The 16,050-nt window shown below is 48.2% G+C and overlaps 1 long non-coding RNA gene across 1 annotated transcript; it reads left to right on the top strand.

Moving 5' to 3' along the window:
- Positions 1 to 740: 740 nt before the first annotated feature.
- LOC138420919 (uncharacterized) lies at positions 741 to 8,381 on the top strand. The gene is made up of 4 exons (XR_011249361.1): positions 741 to 979; positions 1,221 to 1,493; positions 3,832 to 3,924; positions 7,816 to 8,381. It is a non-coding gene; the product is annotated as an uncharacterized lncRNA (long non-coding RNA).
- Positions 8,382 to 16,050: the final 7,669 nt, after the last annotated feature.

Below are 16,050 nucleotides of genomic sequence, written 5' to 3' on the forward strand. Positions count from 1 at the left end.
AGTCAAACTAGAACCCAGATGGCCAGTTACAAGCCCAGAGCTTGACCCAGGACTGATTTCTCCCCTGAAAAAAAAACAAACCTTAATGGCCAATGCCAGCAGCTCCTCTTGTCCCTGAGAAAGCCTATGAACAGTGATGGGTCCCCAGCAGGTCTGCCAGGGACACATGCCAACTCTGCTCCCAGCACCAGCCTGCTGTCTCCAAAGGTAGAGAATCCGCCTGCAACACCAGAGACTTGGGTTCAATCCCTCTGTCGGGAAGATCCCCTGGAGAAGGGAATGGTTGCGTATTTCAGTATTCTTGCCTGGAGAATCCCATGGACAGGGGAGCCTGGCGGGCTACAGTCCACGGGGTCACGAAGAGTCAGACACGACTGAGCGACTAAGCACACACATATCACCCTTCGCAAGGCTGAGCACCCACCTCGTGACCCCCACCCCTTCCTTGGGTCCCAAAGTCTCTCCCCATCCCCAGTTCTGCACGGCCTTGGGCAGGGAGGGCCCCACCATTAGTTCCAGACATGAAGTCTCCTCTATTTTCTTTTTTTTTTTGTCCTTTGCTCCTGCGGTTCTCCCTGGATGAATGCCCCCCTTTCCCTGAATTTACAGCATCCTCCTGCGGTGAGGTTGATGTCACTTTAATGAGAGTTACAGCTGCCTTCAACTGTGACTGCTGCATTCCAATTTATGGCCAGGCCTCTGGGAGCCCAGCAGGACTTCTCCCTGGCAGGGAGGGGCGTGGCCTGGACTGGGGGTGGAGAGTGGAGGACTGCAGTCTCCTGCTTGTGCCTGGGGACAGCCAGCCCAGCTCTGAACTAGGGCCCCAGGCTCGAACTGGGGCAGCAGGGAACACTAAGAATGGGGGGCGAAGGGAGAGGAGTCATGTGCACTGTAGGGAAACAAGATCCCTCAGCTTTTCTGGCCCTGCCATGCCTGTGAGAAGCACAGCTCTGAACTGGAGGACCCAGGGCAGAGGAAGGTAGAGGCATTCACAGAAAGCCTGTGGTTCTCTAGTTGAATCCAGATGTGGATGGAGGGAGGGGGAGAGAGGGAGCGGCCCTAGAGCAACCCTGGAGGGAGGAGGGGAGGGGAGAAGGGGAACTGGGAAAGCAGACCGCCTGGCAGGAGTGCCAGAGATATCCTGGGATCATTTCCGGATCTCAGTGTCCTCTGACGAGGGTCTAAGAGTGTTGCCCCAAATCGGTCTCCATTGTCTCCAGGTAACGGATGAGAGGCGACATTGCCAGTGGGCTCGAGCACCTGCTGAACACGCACTGCCATGTTTATGGAGAACACGTGGACTTGCCCTCCACCCAGCGTCTCTCTGCTACGAGCCCACAGGTGGGGGTGAATGCCTGGACATTGAACACAGTTCTTCATTTAATTATCACAACAACTGATGAGATGGGAGTTATCACTGCCTTTTTTATTATTACCTTATTTTTGGCTGCGCTGGGTCTTTCGTTGCTGTGCACAGGCCTTCTCTAGTTGAGGTAAGCAGGTGCTGCTCTCTAGTTGCTGCTAGAGTGCTTAGACGGCAGCTCAGGCTTGGGGCTGTCTGATTGCACTGCTCACGCTCTACCACCCATGTTGGAGCCACTGCATTTGTCCAAGACCCACCTGTTTCTAGAAATCTGAAGTTGGCTCAAAATTGTCCTAAAGCCATGCTGCAGACAGGCTCCTGGGGGCAAGACCTTGGCCATGCGTTTATAATACTGCAGCCAGCTACGCCCACCTCCGTGCCCTCCTGAGTCTGCTCTCCAGCAGCCTTAGAGAGGGAGGCTGCGGTGCCTGAGAAGGCCCAGGGTGCAGAGTCCCCTAGAGGCCACTGACCCTGGAGAGAGGAAGGGCCTGTCTCCACCCCCCACCACACCTCCTGGTGGCCTCATCCTCCCCAGGAACAGGAAATCCGTGATCAGGTCCAAAGGCTCAGCTGGGAGTGGGAGCCAAGAGCAGCATCAGTGAGGACATCACCCCAGCCCGCCCCATGTGGGACCAAGCACAGAGGCAACATCTGACCCCTGAGTGAGAGGCCGTGGCTTGGATGGGACCCAGGACTGTGAGGCACAGAAGGCCCTGGAGAACAGGCATGGGAGCCCAGACTTTGGAGTCAGGTGGCCTGGGTGTGGCCCTGGTTCTGCTACACTGGCTGCGTGACCTTGGACAGAACACTGTGTCTCATTGTGCCCTCCTGTAAAGTGGGGGGCATCATAGCTCCTGTCTCCTAGGGTGCAAGTGGGTATTAAGTGAGAAGTGAGTAAAGTGAAAGTCACTCAGTCGTGTCCAACTCTTTGTGACTCCATGGACTATACAGTCCATGGAATTCTCCAGGCCAGAATGCTGGAGTGGGTAGGTAGCCTTTCCCTTCTCCAGGGGATCTTCCCAACCCAGGGATCGAACCCAAGTCTCCCGCATTGCAGGCTGTTTCTTCACCAGCTGAGTCACAAGGGAAGCCCAAGAATACTGGAGTGAGTAGCCTATCCCCAGGGATTGAACCCAGACCACGACAGTGAAAGCCCGGAATCCTAAGCAGGAGGCCGTCAGGGAGCTCCCTGGGTATTTCTAGCATGTACAGTGAGTGCTCCTGAAATGTTTGCTGGTACATTTCTAGATTCCATTTCTCATACCACTGCTGACTCCCATCTCAGTCTCCTTATGCTTATTATAGGTAGGGCGATCCTTTTGGATGAAACCATTTAGTTTCCCCAGTATCCCCAAACCTCTCATCCCAGGGACCCAAGGGACTATCAAGGTACTAATTAGCAAAGTCTCAGGACAGGCCCAGGCGGTGAGGGAGCCTTATTGGCGTGAATTGGTACGATCAGATCTTTGCCCAGTCAGGATGGAGCAGTGCAGGCTGTGATAGTGTCTCTGCCCTTGGGGTTCACAATCTGTCCAAGGCTGCACCGCCCCCAGTGGCTGTGGTGGGTGGCTGGGGAGGCAGCTCCTCCCCTCTCTCCCCTTCACAGGGCCCAGCATGTGGAAAGGGCAGGGGTGAGGCAGGGATAGAACTACCGTCTGCCATACCGTCTCCTATGAAAGGGTGGGGACCATGGTCTCAGACCAGCCAACACTCCGAGTGCAGCCATGACATGGGCACTGAGAGATTGCCAGCCTCTGCCAATGGCTCCCAGCTAACTTAATGAACCCAGGGAGCTTGTTTGAAATCCAGAGTCCCAGGTAATGCCCTCTATGGTTGAGGTCCCAGCACCTGTATTTCTAATTTTCTTTCTTTTTTTATTGGCCGCACCTTGAAGCCAGAACTTCCCAGACCAGGGATGGAACCTGTGTCCCTTGCTGTGGGAGCACAGAGTTTTAACCCTGGACCACCAGGGAAGTCCCGGGGACCTATATTTTCAACAAGCATCCAGGGGATTCTAATAAGGCTGGTCTGCAGGACCTCATTTTAGAAAAGACTGGTCTGATGTTCGTGTGTCCAGTATTACTTAGTGCAAAGTCAGACGCACAGTACCCAACAATAATAAATGCTGATTGATGAAAAGAATGAATGAGTGAGCGAGTGGGCAGAATAGAGACTGAATATCTGTAGGGTCTAAATCAAAGATCCGCCTTCCTCTAGAATTCCCTTCCTTGGGGAACCTTAAGCCCTTCCTCCCTGGCTCACTCTCTTTTGTGGCTGGGACCAGATTTCTTCTGCTGAAATTGCAAGTGGCTGTATAAATGCTAAGGAAAGTTCTAGGCCATGCAGAAGAAACCCCACAGAGTCCCTTTCCCTACTTCATATCTAACCAGAGAGGTCAGGGATCCCTGAGGTTTCTATTTCCAGAAAAACTGCAAGTATACACAAAGGTTTGCCTTTCTTGTTTCCAGAGTTCCGGGCCCTGAAGCTATCCGTGATTAAGGATCCCTGATGAGGTGTCCTTTGATCTGTGAGTCATCTTAACTGCGGGAAGCTGGGCAAAGGTGAGGGGAGGACCCAGAGGAGTGTCTGGGCAGAGGGAGAGGCCGCCAGGGCTCCACAGGCACCCCCCCAACCTGGGAGAAGAGGGGCCTGGAAGCCAAGGTTCGGCCTGGATTTCTTAGCTCCCTTCTCCGTCTCTCTAGGAGAGCTGAGGGGAACAGGGGGAAGGGCTGGGGGTCTGACAGACATGAGGCAGGAAGCACTGACGTGACCCGGGAGTACCACCGGGAAGGCAGTGAGGGAAGGAGAAGAAAAGAAGTTTTTCTTTCTTTCTTTCTTTTTAAACCTTTTCCCCTTCCCTATTTTTTCTTTTCTCTTTTCTGTCACCACCATGCGTTTGGAGCTGATGCGATGAGTCTGTGTATACACTCACTATACCATTTTCTTTTTTTGGCCATACTACAAGGCATGCAGGATCCTCTTTCCTCAGCCAGGGATTGAACCTGTGCCCCCTGCATTGGAGCCTGGGAAGTCCCAGGAAGCTTTCCTAAACTCCGTTTGCCGCAGGCACCAGGCTGACCGTGCATCTCATCACATGTAGTCCTCCGTATAACTTGCCTGCAGGAATTCACATCCGCTTTTCACACAGGGCACAGAGCCTCACTGGGCGGGGGAGGGGTGTCACCCACTCAGCTTCTCACAGCCAGTAAAAGGCAGAGCCAAGATTTCAAAACCGGGATCCTCCCTAAACTATGAGACTGAGACGGGTTCAAACTGCAAACTCTAGGGACAGTTTTTGCTCTGTCCTCCTCAGGCACCACCGACAGCCCTTTCTCAGCTTCCCTTCTGTTATTTGCAGGGAATGAGAGGGAGGTTCCAAGTGAACGGTGAGAATCAGATGCCTTTCCCTCTGCCTTCACCCTGAGGGCCCTGACTAGGTCCCCCCACCCCCACCGAGGCAAGGTCTAGCATTTGAAAGCTAGCTTGGTCTGATTTGTTCAAGGGCATCAGGGCAACCACACACACACACTGGGGGGGGGGGGGGGCGGCGGGGGGGGGGGGGTCCGGACTTTCAGATCCCTGATTTCCAGGAGGAAGCAAAAAGTTACAAACAAAATGGAGAGCTAGTCCCTGTGTAGATGAGACAGACGCTGGGGCATTTAGGTAGAGCTTGAAGCCCAAGGCCTTAGAGCTGGACTTGGCTTCCATGTGGAGCCCCACTCCTTTCTGGTGTGACCTTGGGCAAGTACTTTGACTTCTCTGAGCATCCATTTCCTCACCTATTAAATTAGTAATAATACCTGCCTCCCAGAAATACCCTAAGAATTAAGTAAGAAAATGAACCCAAAGTTCCCAGGCTCACAGTAAGCACTCCATGGATAGTCACAGGACTTTTCACTTCATTTTTCAATAAGTGCGGTATTTGGGGGAAGTAATTTGACATTCCAAAGAGGAGGCATTTAAAATGAGAAATAATTTGTAAAAGCTAGGAGATGATTAAATCATCTCCTTTTCTCATCTGTAAAATGGAAATCATAATAGTACTTACCTCAAAGGGTTGTTCAGGATTTGATGAAAATTCATGAAAAGTCTTTGACATTCTCCAGCAGAATATTAGCATGAATCATGTATCAATGATTCCTATTACTGGTCAAACTCTCCTGATTTGCACAGGGGTGCTATACGCAGGTCAGAGAAGTTGTCCACACTGAGGAAAAGGTAGAACGCTTAAATTCAAGTCAAGGAGATTTGTGTTATACATTCGAAAGAAGTTTCTAGTTGAAAGCTGGCTAAGATCCCCTCAGGACATTATGGGATCCTCTCCCCTCACAGACATTTATAGAGAGATGGAACACTGTTTCAGAGGCTGCTGGACATGGCCCTGGCTGGAGGTGTGAATTAAAGTTTATGTCCAGGGAGTCAATCTTTGCAAAAAGCTCTGTTATTATTCATATTATACTGATGCATCTTAGAATCATATTCATGTCTCCTTGTAAATCTTTGCTACAAGATCATATAGGAGAAAATGATACAAATGAATAATGAGAGTGAGCTATCAACTATTTGGACACAGTATGTTCCATAACTACTAAGAATGACGTGAACTGCATTAATATATGGAAATACATGTATGAAATAATGTTGAGAAAAGCAGAACAGGAAACACAGAGCTTGCTCTGAGAGCTTGATTGAAGACCTAAAGCTCAGAAGATAACTTGAAATAAATATTGATCAAATTTTATTTTCTCTCAAACGGCCTAAAACAACGATGTGTGTGTGTGTATGCTCATTCACTCAGCTGACTCTTTGCAACCCCATGGACTGTAGCCTGTTAGGCTCCTCTGTCCATGGAATTTTCCAGGCTAGAATACTGTTTGTTTCAATGCTGTTAAGTATCATGAGCTGTTTGTAAATTTTGGAGACTAATCCCTTTTAGGTCACATCGTTTGCAAATATTTTCTCCCAACCTGTGGGCTGTCTTTTCACTTTGTTTATTGTTGCCTTTGCCATGCAAAAACTTTTGAGTTTAAGCAGGACCCAATAGGGGCTTCCCTGGTGGCTCAGCTGGTAAAGAATCCTCCTGCAATGCGGGAGACCTGGGTTCCATCCCTGGGTTGGGAAGATCCCCTGGAGGAGGGCATGGCAACCCACTCCAGTATTCTTGCCTGGAGAATCCCCATGGACAGAGGAGCCTGGCGGGCTACAGTACATGGGGTCCCAAAGAGTCGGACACGACTCACCACAGCACAGCACCCCAGTGGCTCAGCTAGCAAACAACCCACCTGCCAATGCAGGAGACGCAAGAGACAGAGAGACCGGGGTTTAAACCCTGGGTCAGGAAGGTGCCCCGGAGAAGGAAATGGCAACCCACTCCAGTATTCTTGCCTGGAGAATCCCCATGGACAGAGGAGCCTGGGGGGCTACAGTCCACGGGGTCGCAAAGAGTCAGATAGGACTGAGTGACCAAGCACAGCACAGCACAGCACAGGTCCCCTTAGATGGGGAGAAAGTGAAAATAGTGGCATGTTTTACTTTCTTGGGCTCCAAAATCCCTGTGGATGGTGACTGCTGCCATGAAATTAAAATGCACTTGCTCTTTGGAAGAAAAGCTAAGACAAACTTAGCATATGAAACAGCAGAGACATCACTTTGCCTACAAAAGTCCATCAGTTCCATACAGTCAAAGCTACGGTTTCTCCAGTAGTCATGCACAGGTGTGAGAGCTGAGCCATAAAGAAGACTGAGCACTGAAGAACTGACGCTTTTGAACTGTGATGCTGGAGAAGACTCGTGAGAGTCCCTTGGATAGCAAAGAGATCAAACCAGTCAACTGTAAAGGAAATCAGTCGTCAATGTTCATCGGAAGGGCTGATGCTGAAGCTGAAGCTCCAATACATTGGCCACCTGATGGGAAGAGCGATTTATTAGAAAAGACCCTGATGCTGGGAAAGATTGAAGGCAGGAGAAGAAGGGGGCGACAGAGGATGAGATGGTTGGATGGCATCACTGATTCAATGGACATGAGTTTAAGCAAACTTTGGGAGATAGTGAAGGACAAGGAAGTCTGACATGCTGCAGTCCATGGGGTTGAGAAGAATCAGTCACAAATCAGGGACGAAACAGCAACAACAGCAGTTTGCAAATATTTTCTCCCAATCTGTGGATTGTCTTTTTTTTTGCATTGCTTATTGTTTTCTTTGTTGTGCAAAAACTTTTGTGTTTAAATAGGTCCCATTTGTTAATTTTTGGATTTATGTCCATTATTCTGGGAAATGTCTTGAAAAAGATATCGCTATGATTTATGTCAGAGTGTTCTTTGCCTGTGTTTCCTCTAGGAGTTTTATAGTGTCCAGTCTCACATTTAGGTCTTTTAATCCATTTCAAGTTTATTTCTGTGTATGTTGTTAAAGAATGGTCTAATTTCTTTTTTTTTTTTACATGTACCTGTCCAGTTTTCCCGACACCATTTGTTGAAGAGACTGTCTTTCCAATGTTGTATAGTCTTGCCTCCTTCATCACAGATTAATGGACCACAGGTGCATGGGTTTATTTCTGAGTTTTTTATCCTGTTCCATCAGTCTATATTTCTATTTTTGTGTCCTTGAAAAAACGAAATAATGCCATTTGCAGCAGCATGGATGGACCTAGAGATGATCATACTGAGGTCAGTAAGTCAGAGAAGGAGAAATATCGGATGACATCCCTTATATGTGAGATCTAAAAAGAAATGATACAAATGAACAGACTTGGGTAACTTACAGCTGCCAAGGGGAAGGGGATAATAAGGGAGTTTGGGATGGACATATGCACACTGCTAAATTTAAAATGGATAACCAACAAAGACATACGGTCTAGCACAGGGAACTCTGCTCAATGTTATGTGGCAGCCTGGATGGGAGGGGGACTGAGGAGAGAATGGATACATGGACATGTATGGCTGAGTCTCTTCATTCTTTACCTGAAAACAACACTGTTATTTGGCTATACCCAAATACAAAATTAAAAATTTAAAAAAACATCATGACAGCGATGGTGGTTCTGAGGTCCCCAGTCTGGGGGAGGAGGAGGTTCTTTTTCTATTAGATAAGGAAGAGATGTGACTCCCTCCCCACCACATTCTGCCCCCAACTAGGACCTGACTCTCCCTTTCTCTGATCTAATAGAAGCCAGATGCTATTTTTCTATTTGAAAAACAGATGCTAAAGGCCCTGAGCAGTACCTGTGATGGGAAAGCTGACGGCTCTGTTCAGCTACGGCCCCTGTCCACGCCCAGCATGCTCATATTCACTCAGCTCCCTGAAGAGAAAGAAGCAGGTCTTCTCATCTGAAGCCTTAATAGATACGTTCATTTTGTGAGAGCAGTAAAAAGTCTGGCTAAAATATCTGTTTTTTTTTTTTTTAGTAATAAATTTCCTCAGGGCTTTGCATAAAGAAAAGCATATTTACCCATGAAAAATGTAGTAGACACAAAGCACACTGAGTTGCTGGGGCCCCTTACTTTCCTGCAGGCTTTTTGCCTAAGGTCTCTGCTGGAACTGAGCAGGTGGCTCTGCAAGGCAGGGACAAGACCCCTCTTCTCCAAGGTCTCCAAGCCTTCTACTGGGGCTTGAGGGGACCAGATGCTCTCCAGGACACACATCTATTTCTTTCTCTGTGCTATATTCATCTTTTGTGGTTTTCTAGCCGTAGGGAGCCATGCTAACCTCTGCAAATTACCTGTGGGCTTCCGTTTTTGATGAGGTGGCCCAGCCTGTTTCCCCTGGAGACCCTGTTCTCTGTGGACCAAATGGCCAGTGAGATTCTTTTTTTTTTTTTTTTTTGCCCGTGAGATTCTTAAGGGCAGACTATGCGTAAGATGCTCACCTGCAAAGCACAGTGCCAAGTACATAGGGCTCCAGAAAACCTCATTATTGAAACCCTCTGTGTACCAGGTGCTATGCTGGGCTCAAGGTGAACACAAAGATGAGCCCCCTACCCCCAGCCATGAAAGGAAAGCCCTACGTGGTGTCACAGAGGAGGCTAAAGACAGCTTCTAATCTGAGCAAAACCACTAATAGCGGGGCCGGCTTCCCAGGTGGCTCAGTGGTAAAGAATCTGCCTGCCAATGCAGGAGACACAAGAGACTTGGGTTTGATCCATGAGTGAGGAAAATCCCCTAGAGTAGGGAATGGCAACTCACTTTAGTATTCTTGCCCAGAAAATGCCATGGACAGAGGAGCCTGGCATGCTATAGATCATGGGGTCAAAAAGAGTTAGACACAACTGAACACTCATGCCTTAGCCCTTATGTATTTATTTTTGGGGGCAGGGGGAGCCTTGCCTCACGGCATATGTGATCTAGTTCCCCGACTAGGAACTGAACCCATGTCCCCTGTAGTGGCAGCATGGACCCCTAACCACTAGACTTCACTTCCTTTCTTTCATCCTTCTGGTTCAAGCACAAATGCTGTGGAATCATTAAAACAAAAGGCAGAAGGTGAAAAGTACCTGTAGAGCTACCAAAAAGTAACCAAAGGGCCTCTTCCCCCCGATCCCCGCCCAACAGCCCAAGCCAAATGTTCTTGACCCCTCCCTCTCCCTCACCCCCAAGTCAAATCCAATTTCCAAATTCTACTTCCAACATGCAGCTGAAGTGCAACACCTCTCTCACCTGCTGCTGCCATCGTAGTCCAAGCCATCATGACCTCTCCTCTGGACCTCTTCCACAGTGCTGTTCATGTCATTCCCTTATAAGACAGCTTTCAGTGACTGCCCCCTTGTACGTAGGAAGAGAAAACAAAACAGCACTTACATCCTACCGTTGCCTGCAAGGCCCCGCATTATTTCCAGCAGCTCTCCTCCCCTCGTCTCACCTCAGGCACTTGGCAAAATTTCTGGGAAGTCCACCAGGCTCACGCTGGTTCATAAGTTATTTCCTTTGCCTAGAATATTATCTTTTCGTATCAAGCCTGATTCATCTTTTAAAATCAACCTAGACAATACGGGTCTAGGCTAGAGTTTCCTCCAACTCTCCTCACTACCGGTGCCAACGATAATCTTTTAAATAATTGTCATGTATTTATTTTTGGCTGTGCTGGGTGTTCTTTGCTGCGTGGGCTTTTCTCTGGTTGGGGCAAGTGGGAGGCCACTCTCCAGCAGCAGAGTGCGGCTTCTCACTGCGGTGGCGCCTCTGGTTGTGGAGTGTGGGCTCTAGGCTGCGTGGGCTTCGGGGGCTGTGTCTCCTGGCCTCCAGAGCACAAGCTCAATAGTTGTGGCACGTGGGCTTAGCCGCTTTGTGGCATGTGGGATCCTCCTGGATCAGGGATTGAACCCAAGTCTCCTGCATTGGCAGATGGGTTCTTTACCACTGAGCCATCAGGGAAGCGCTAAAATTATCATGTAAGTACTTGTTTCTTGGAATTCCCTGGCTGTCCAGTGATTAGGACTCGGTGCTCTCACTGATGAAGGCCCCAGCTCAGTCCCTCGTTGGGGAACTAAGATCCTACAGGCTGCACACAGTGCAGCATATGTATACATATATATATATATTATATATATATATATATAATATATATATATTTGGTTCTGCGCTTCTTTTTTTTTAATGCTCACGTCTCTTGCAGCTGTAGGTTCCATCCCAGGATAAGGAAACGCTGCATCTGCATCACTGCTGTGACTGCAGCATCTAGCAGAGTGTCTGACTACATGACTAACTGGTGGATGAATGGATAGATGGATGATGCATGGGTGGACGGATGGACAGATGTGTGTTGGATGCATGGATGCATGAACATCCAGTTAGGAGAGCAGGAACAACCTCCTGAAAGAACTATCTTGGAAAAAAAAAAAAAAAGAACTATCTTGGAGAAGAAGATGGTTATGTTTGGGAACTTCAAGAGTCTGAGTCTGAAATCAATGAGCTGAGATGTACCTTCTCTTGCAATTCTGATCATGAAGGCTTCCTTTTCCTTCCAAAAAGTCATCAATTCAGTCCAATTCCATCTAAACTTCCCCTCAGCCCAATTTTCTGCCTGGGAAGAATGGCTTCTCACCCAGCGGTCCCGGTCTCTCTCTCCTTTCTGCTCTCTACCCTGGCCCGCTGCTTCTCCAATTCACTTTCCCACCACGCCCTTGGATTTATGTAACTGAGTAACTGTGTGATGCAGTAAATCTAATTTGCACTTGTGCTTGGGCAGGGAAGTGACGAGAGCTTTGCGGTGGCCTTGAGGGGCAGAAGAGATCTCCCTCGCCCCATCTCCACACACCCTTCTCAGGCTCAAAGCACCAGTGGCCAACTCCATCTGCACAGGCCCAGCATCAAGCCAGTCACAGAAAGAAATTAAAAGAAAAACCCTTCCATTATTGCAAAGTCAGGCTCCCTATCACATTCTCCCCATCTCCAGGCAGAGATCACTGGTTCAGTCTTTCAACCTTCTGCAGGGCTCTGTCAGCACCTGTTTCCTTGGTCACAGACTGGGAGACGGCGTGGCATGTCTCTTCCTGCCAAATCGAGGCACACTAAGACCAAACAGCAAAGGGGAGGTGCTTGCCCGGGTTGGGCTGCCCACTTCCCAGTTTCAGTGGTCTTCATAGCTGAAACTGGAAGACCTAAAAAGAATAAACAGAAAAGGTATTCTGGTAATATGTTGTGTGTAAGTGTGTGCAGAGGGTGGGCCAGGGGAAGGGGGAAGCTTGTGCAGGTCAATCAGAGATTTAATAGTTGATATAAGAGGAATGAATAAACAGTTTAAAATATTGGGTCGGCTGAAAAGTTGGTCTGGTTTTCTGTAAAATCTTATGGAAAACCTAGCGGTCAGCCTAATGATAACAGCCACCATTTCTCAGGCCTCGAAAGTGAGTGTCGGTCACTCAGTCACATTGGACTCTTTCCCACCCCATGGACTGTAGCCCACCAGGCTCCTCTCTCTGTGGGATTCTCCAGGGAAGAATACTGGAGTGGACAGCCATTCTCTTCTCCAGGGGATCTTCCCAACCCTGGAATCAAACCCAGGTCTCCCACATTGCGGGTGGATTCTTTACCACCTGAGCCAGCAGGGAAGCCACCTTGGGCCTCTGCTACCTGACAAACATGATGTGAAGTGTTTTGTACGTAATGTTCCATTTAATTTTCAAAACGACGCAGCGATGGAAGCACTTAGACACCCATGTTATAAATAAAGAAACAGGCTCACTGAGTCACAGTGCTCCTAAGTGGTTAAGCTCTAGAGCTGAGATGCTGATGTCTTGCTTTGAACTACAACTTATAACTGCTTTCCTAGGGCTAGAGATCATGAAGGAAACTGGTTTATAGTGTGGCAGAGGACTCACGATTAGACATAAAGAACATTCTGACAATGAGAGCTGTTGGTTATAGTCAGAGTAATTGGGCTCATTAGAGCTCTTCCTCCAAGGGCCTTTACATTTAGATGAATGGAGGCTTCTATGCCTGGCTGGTTTAAGGGAAGCAGTCTCTGTTCCCAGCATGGGACTGGCTTGTTTGAACTGACAGCCTCACTGGGGTACAAGATTACCACACACAGAACCGTTAGATGAGAGGAGAAGATAGCACAGGATGTGTGCCCAAATGCGGCTGGAAGAAAGCAAGGGCTACAGGCAGGCAGATGCTATTGTGGTTAAAAGCAAGGACTTTGTGGTCAGGCGGCCTCATGTTTGAGTCCTTTCTGGTTCCCCTACGTGTGTGACCCTGGGCATGTTACTTAACCTCTGGATGCCTCGGTTTCCTAGTCAGTAAAAAGAGGCTAAGAATAGAACACACTTTGGAGTGTTGCCATGAAAATTAAATAAGATGATACATGTAAAGTGCTTGGCACAGAACTTGGACACAATAAGAACACAATGAATGGTAGCTGCTATAATAATTGTTATTGTTGGAGTTCAGAGTAGGGAGAGAATAGAGTCAGTAGCCTGGGAAACTCTTCCTAGCAAACTTGAGCTTTTTGTCCTAGTCTTGAAGAGTTGGTCAGGCAAAATCAAAAGAAAGGCGAGGGACAGAAGTAGGGCTTGCAAAATGGAGTGAGACTTCAAATTCTCTGTCTTAAAAGAAAAATCTAGTGTGATCTGTGGTTGAACTCAAGGAGGACACTGATTATGCAGAAGAGGTGGCAGAAAGAGATGAAGTATCTATCCTTGCTTCCAAACCCATAATTCGAATAGTGACAATAGATTCTTTCGAATTGTGGTGTTGGAAAAGACTCTTGAGAGTCCCTTGGACAGCAAGGAGATCAAACTAGTCAATCCTAAAGGAAATCAACCCTAAATATTCATTGGAAGGACTAATGCTGAAGCTGAAGCTCCAATAATTTGGCCACCTGACTCAAAGAGCCAATTCATTGGAAAAGACCCTGATGCTGGGAAAGATTGAGGGCAAAAGGAGAAGGGGGTGGCAGAAGATGAGATGGTTAGGTAGCACCACCAACTCAATGGACATGAGTTTGAGCAAACTCCAGGAGATAAAGAAGGACAGAGGAGCCTGGCGTGCTGCAGTTCATGGGGTCGCAAAGAGTTGGACACAACTTAGTGACTGAACAAAAACAGCAAAAGACAGTCTTAAAAACCTAGAAAAGAAACCAGACACACAGGGCTTCTTTCCTTACTTCTTCCGGGATCTCACTGGGGTGAAGAGGAAGGGGCCTGGGAATATGGCTGGGGGCAGAGTCTGATGATGGATGGGGGACAGGACCTGAAGCAGGAAGTTAGGAAATGTGGGTGAGGCCCTAAAGACTCATGTGAGAAGACCTAATTCTAAGGCTGGATTAAGATGAGTGTCCTGTCAGGCAGGAGGCCAGTTTTGAGACCCTGGGCATCCCTCCAGCCCTGCCAGCTCTGGGTGGGAGGCCCTCGGGGGGCATTCTGTGCTAATCCACTGTTCTCTTGACAGCCCACCTCATCTCCTTGGGAAGATAAACTCCTTAGGGATCAGGATGTTTCCTCAGGAAAGATGCTATTTGTTTTAGATCCGCTAAGCTTAACTCTCTGTCAGGTTATCAGCTATCAACCCCTGAGATCAAGCATCACTGGGCATTTGTTAAAAATGCAGATTTTCAGTTCTGTTTCTTAAGAAATCAGGTTGACTAGATTTAGGGATCTAGGTATCTGTGTTTTTAATAGGCACCAGGTGATTCTTTTCGTAAAACAAATTTGGAAAACATCAAATTAGATAATCTTCTGAATCCTTTTCAGTCTTAAATTTATGCAGCAGAGTGTAGTAAGAAGTCCAGTTCAGATGCTCAGTCATGTCCGACTCTTTGCAACCCCGTGAACTATAGCGCGCCAGGTTTCCCTGTCCATCACCAACTCCCAGAGCTTGCTCAAACTCATCTCCATCAAGTCGGTGATGCCGTCCAACCAACTCAACCTCTGTCATCCCCTTCTCCTCCTGCCTTCAATCTTTTCCAGCATCAGGGTCTTTTTCAATGAGTCAGCTCTTCGCATCAGGTGGCCAAAGTAAACTGTAGTTTCGGCTTCAGCATCAGTCCTTCCGAAGAATATTCAGGACTGATTTCCTTTAGGATGGACTGGTTGGATCTCCTTGCAGTCCAAGGGACTCTCAAGAGTCTTTTCTGGCATCACAGTTCAAAAGCATCCATTATTTGGCGCTCAGCTTTCTTTATGGTCCAACTCTCACATTCATACTGGAATGTACTGGAAAAAAACATAACTTTGACTAGATGGACCTTTGTCAGCAAAGTAATGCCTCTACTTTCTAATATGCTATCTAGGTTGGGTATAGCTTTTCTTTCAAGGAGCAAGCGTCTTTTAATTTCATGACCAGTAGTAAGAAGAGCTCTGGGCTAGTAGTAAGGAAGTGGTTCTGGGCACCCCCTGCAGTTCAAGGCATCTAACTCTGCTGGCACCCTCATGGTCCCTGGGTGCTTGGGTACCTGTTGTCATTGCTACTAACCTGTGCTGGGGAAAACCTAGATGAGAAGAAGGCTGAAGAGAAGGGTATTCAACATCTGTGGTAGAGATCTGGGAAAGATTAGGGGACTACAGAATAAAGAGAAGTGAAGCGAACATCAAGGAACAATAGGTTCTGAACATCCTCCTGGCGTTTTCTCTTCTGGAACTGGCAGGACTTTGTAGGTCTCAGCAACACCCGCTCTACCCGGGGGACACTTAGGCCCAAAGAACTTTTCAAATGTTTCCACAGCACACAGCTAATCAGAGGAAGCAGGAATCCACATCCCTCCTGCCTTCACCCAGTTCACTGTTGGAGTGCATGGCAAGGCACCCCATTTCTGTGGGCTTGTGGGAAAGCCTCTGATGGTCAAGCGCATCCTGAGTCCCTGGACATCCTCCAGAATGGTCTGCAATCTACTGTTTTCCTGAATTTGCTCAGCCTATCGGTGGGAGAGAGAACAGGGGTCTGGGGAGGTGGGCAGGACTGGGGAGAAGTCGTGAATGGGGAAAGTAAGGGCGCCCAGACCGAAAAGAACCTGCGCAGGGGCTCAGAGAATGCGGATACTTCAAGGGCCATGTCCAGAGAGGCGGCCTGACTGATCAAGATTTCACACCTGACGGATGTCAATGCCAGCAGAACCTCAGCCCCTCTCTCTCCTGATCTATGGCAGTCAAAAGGCTGAACGCGAGGTGAGGTCCGATTTTGCAGAAGCAGTGAGGAAATTCGCCCCCTCGGAGAAACCGAAAAGACCAAACAAAACCCCTAAAACACCAAGCCCGATTCTTTC

Source organism: Ovis canadensis, chromosome 15 (assembly GCF_042477335.2).
Source record: "Ovis canadensis isolate MfBH-ARS-UI-01 breed Bighorn chromosome 15, ARS-UI_OviCan_v2, whole genome shotgun sequence".
Classification (NCBI taxonomy): Eukaryota; Metazoa; Chordata; class Mammalia; order Artiodactyla; family Bovidae; genus Ovis; species Ovis canadensis.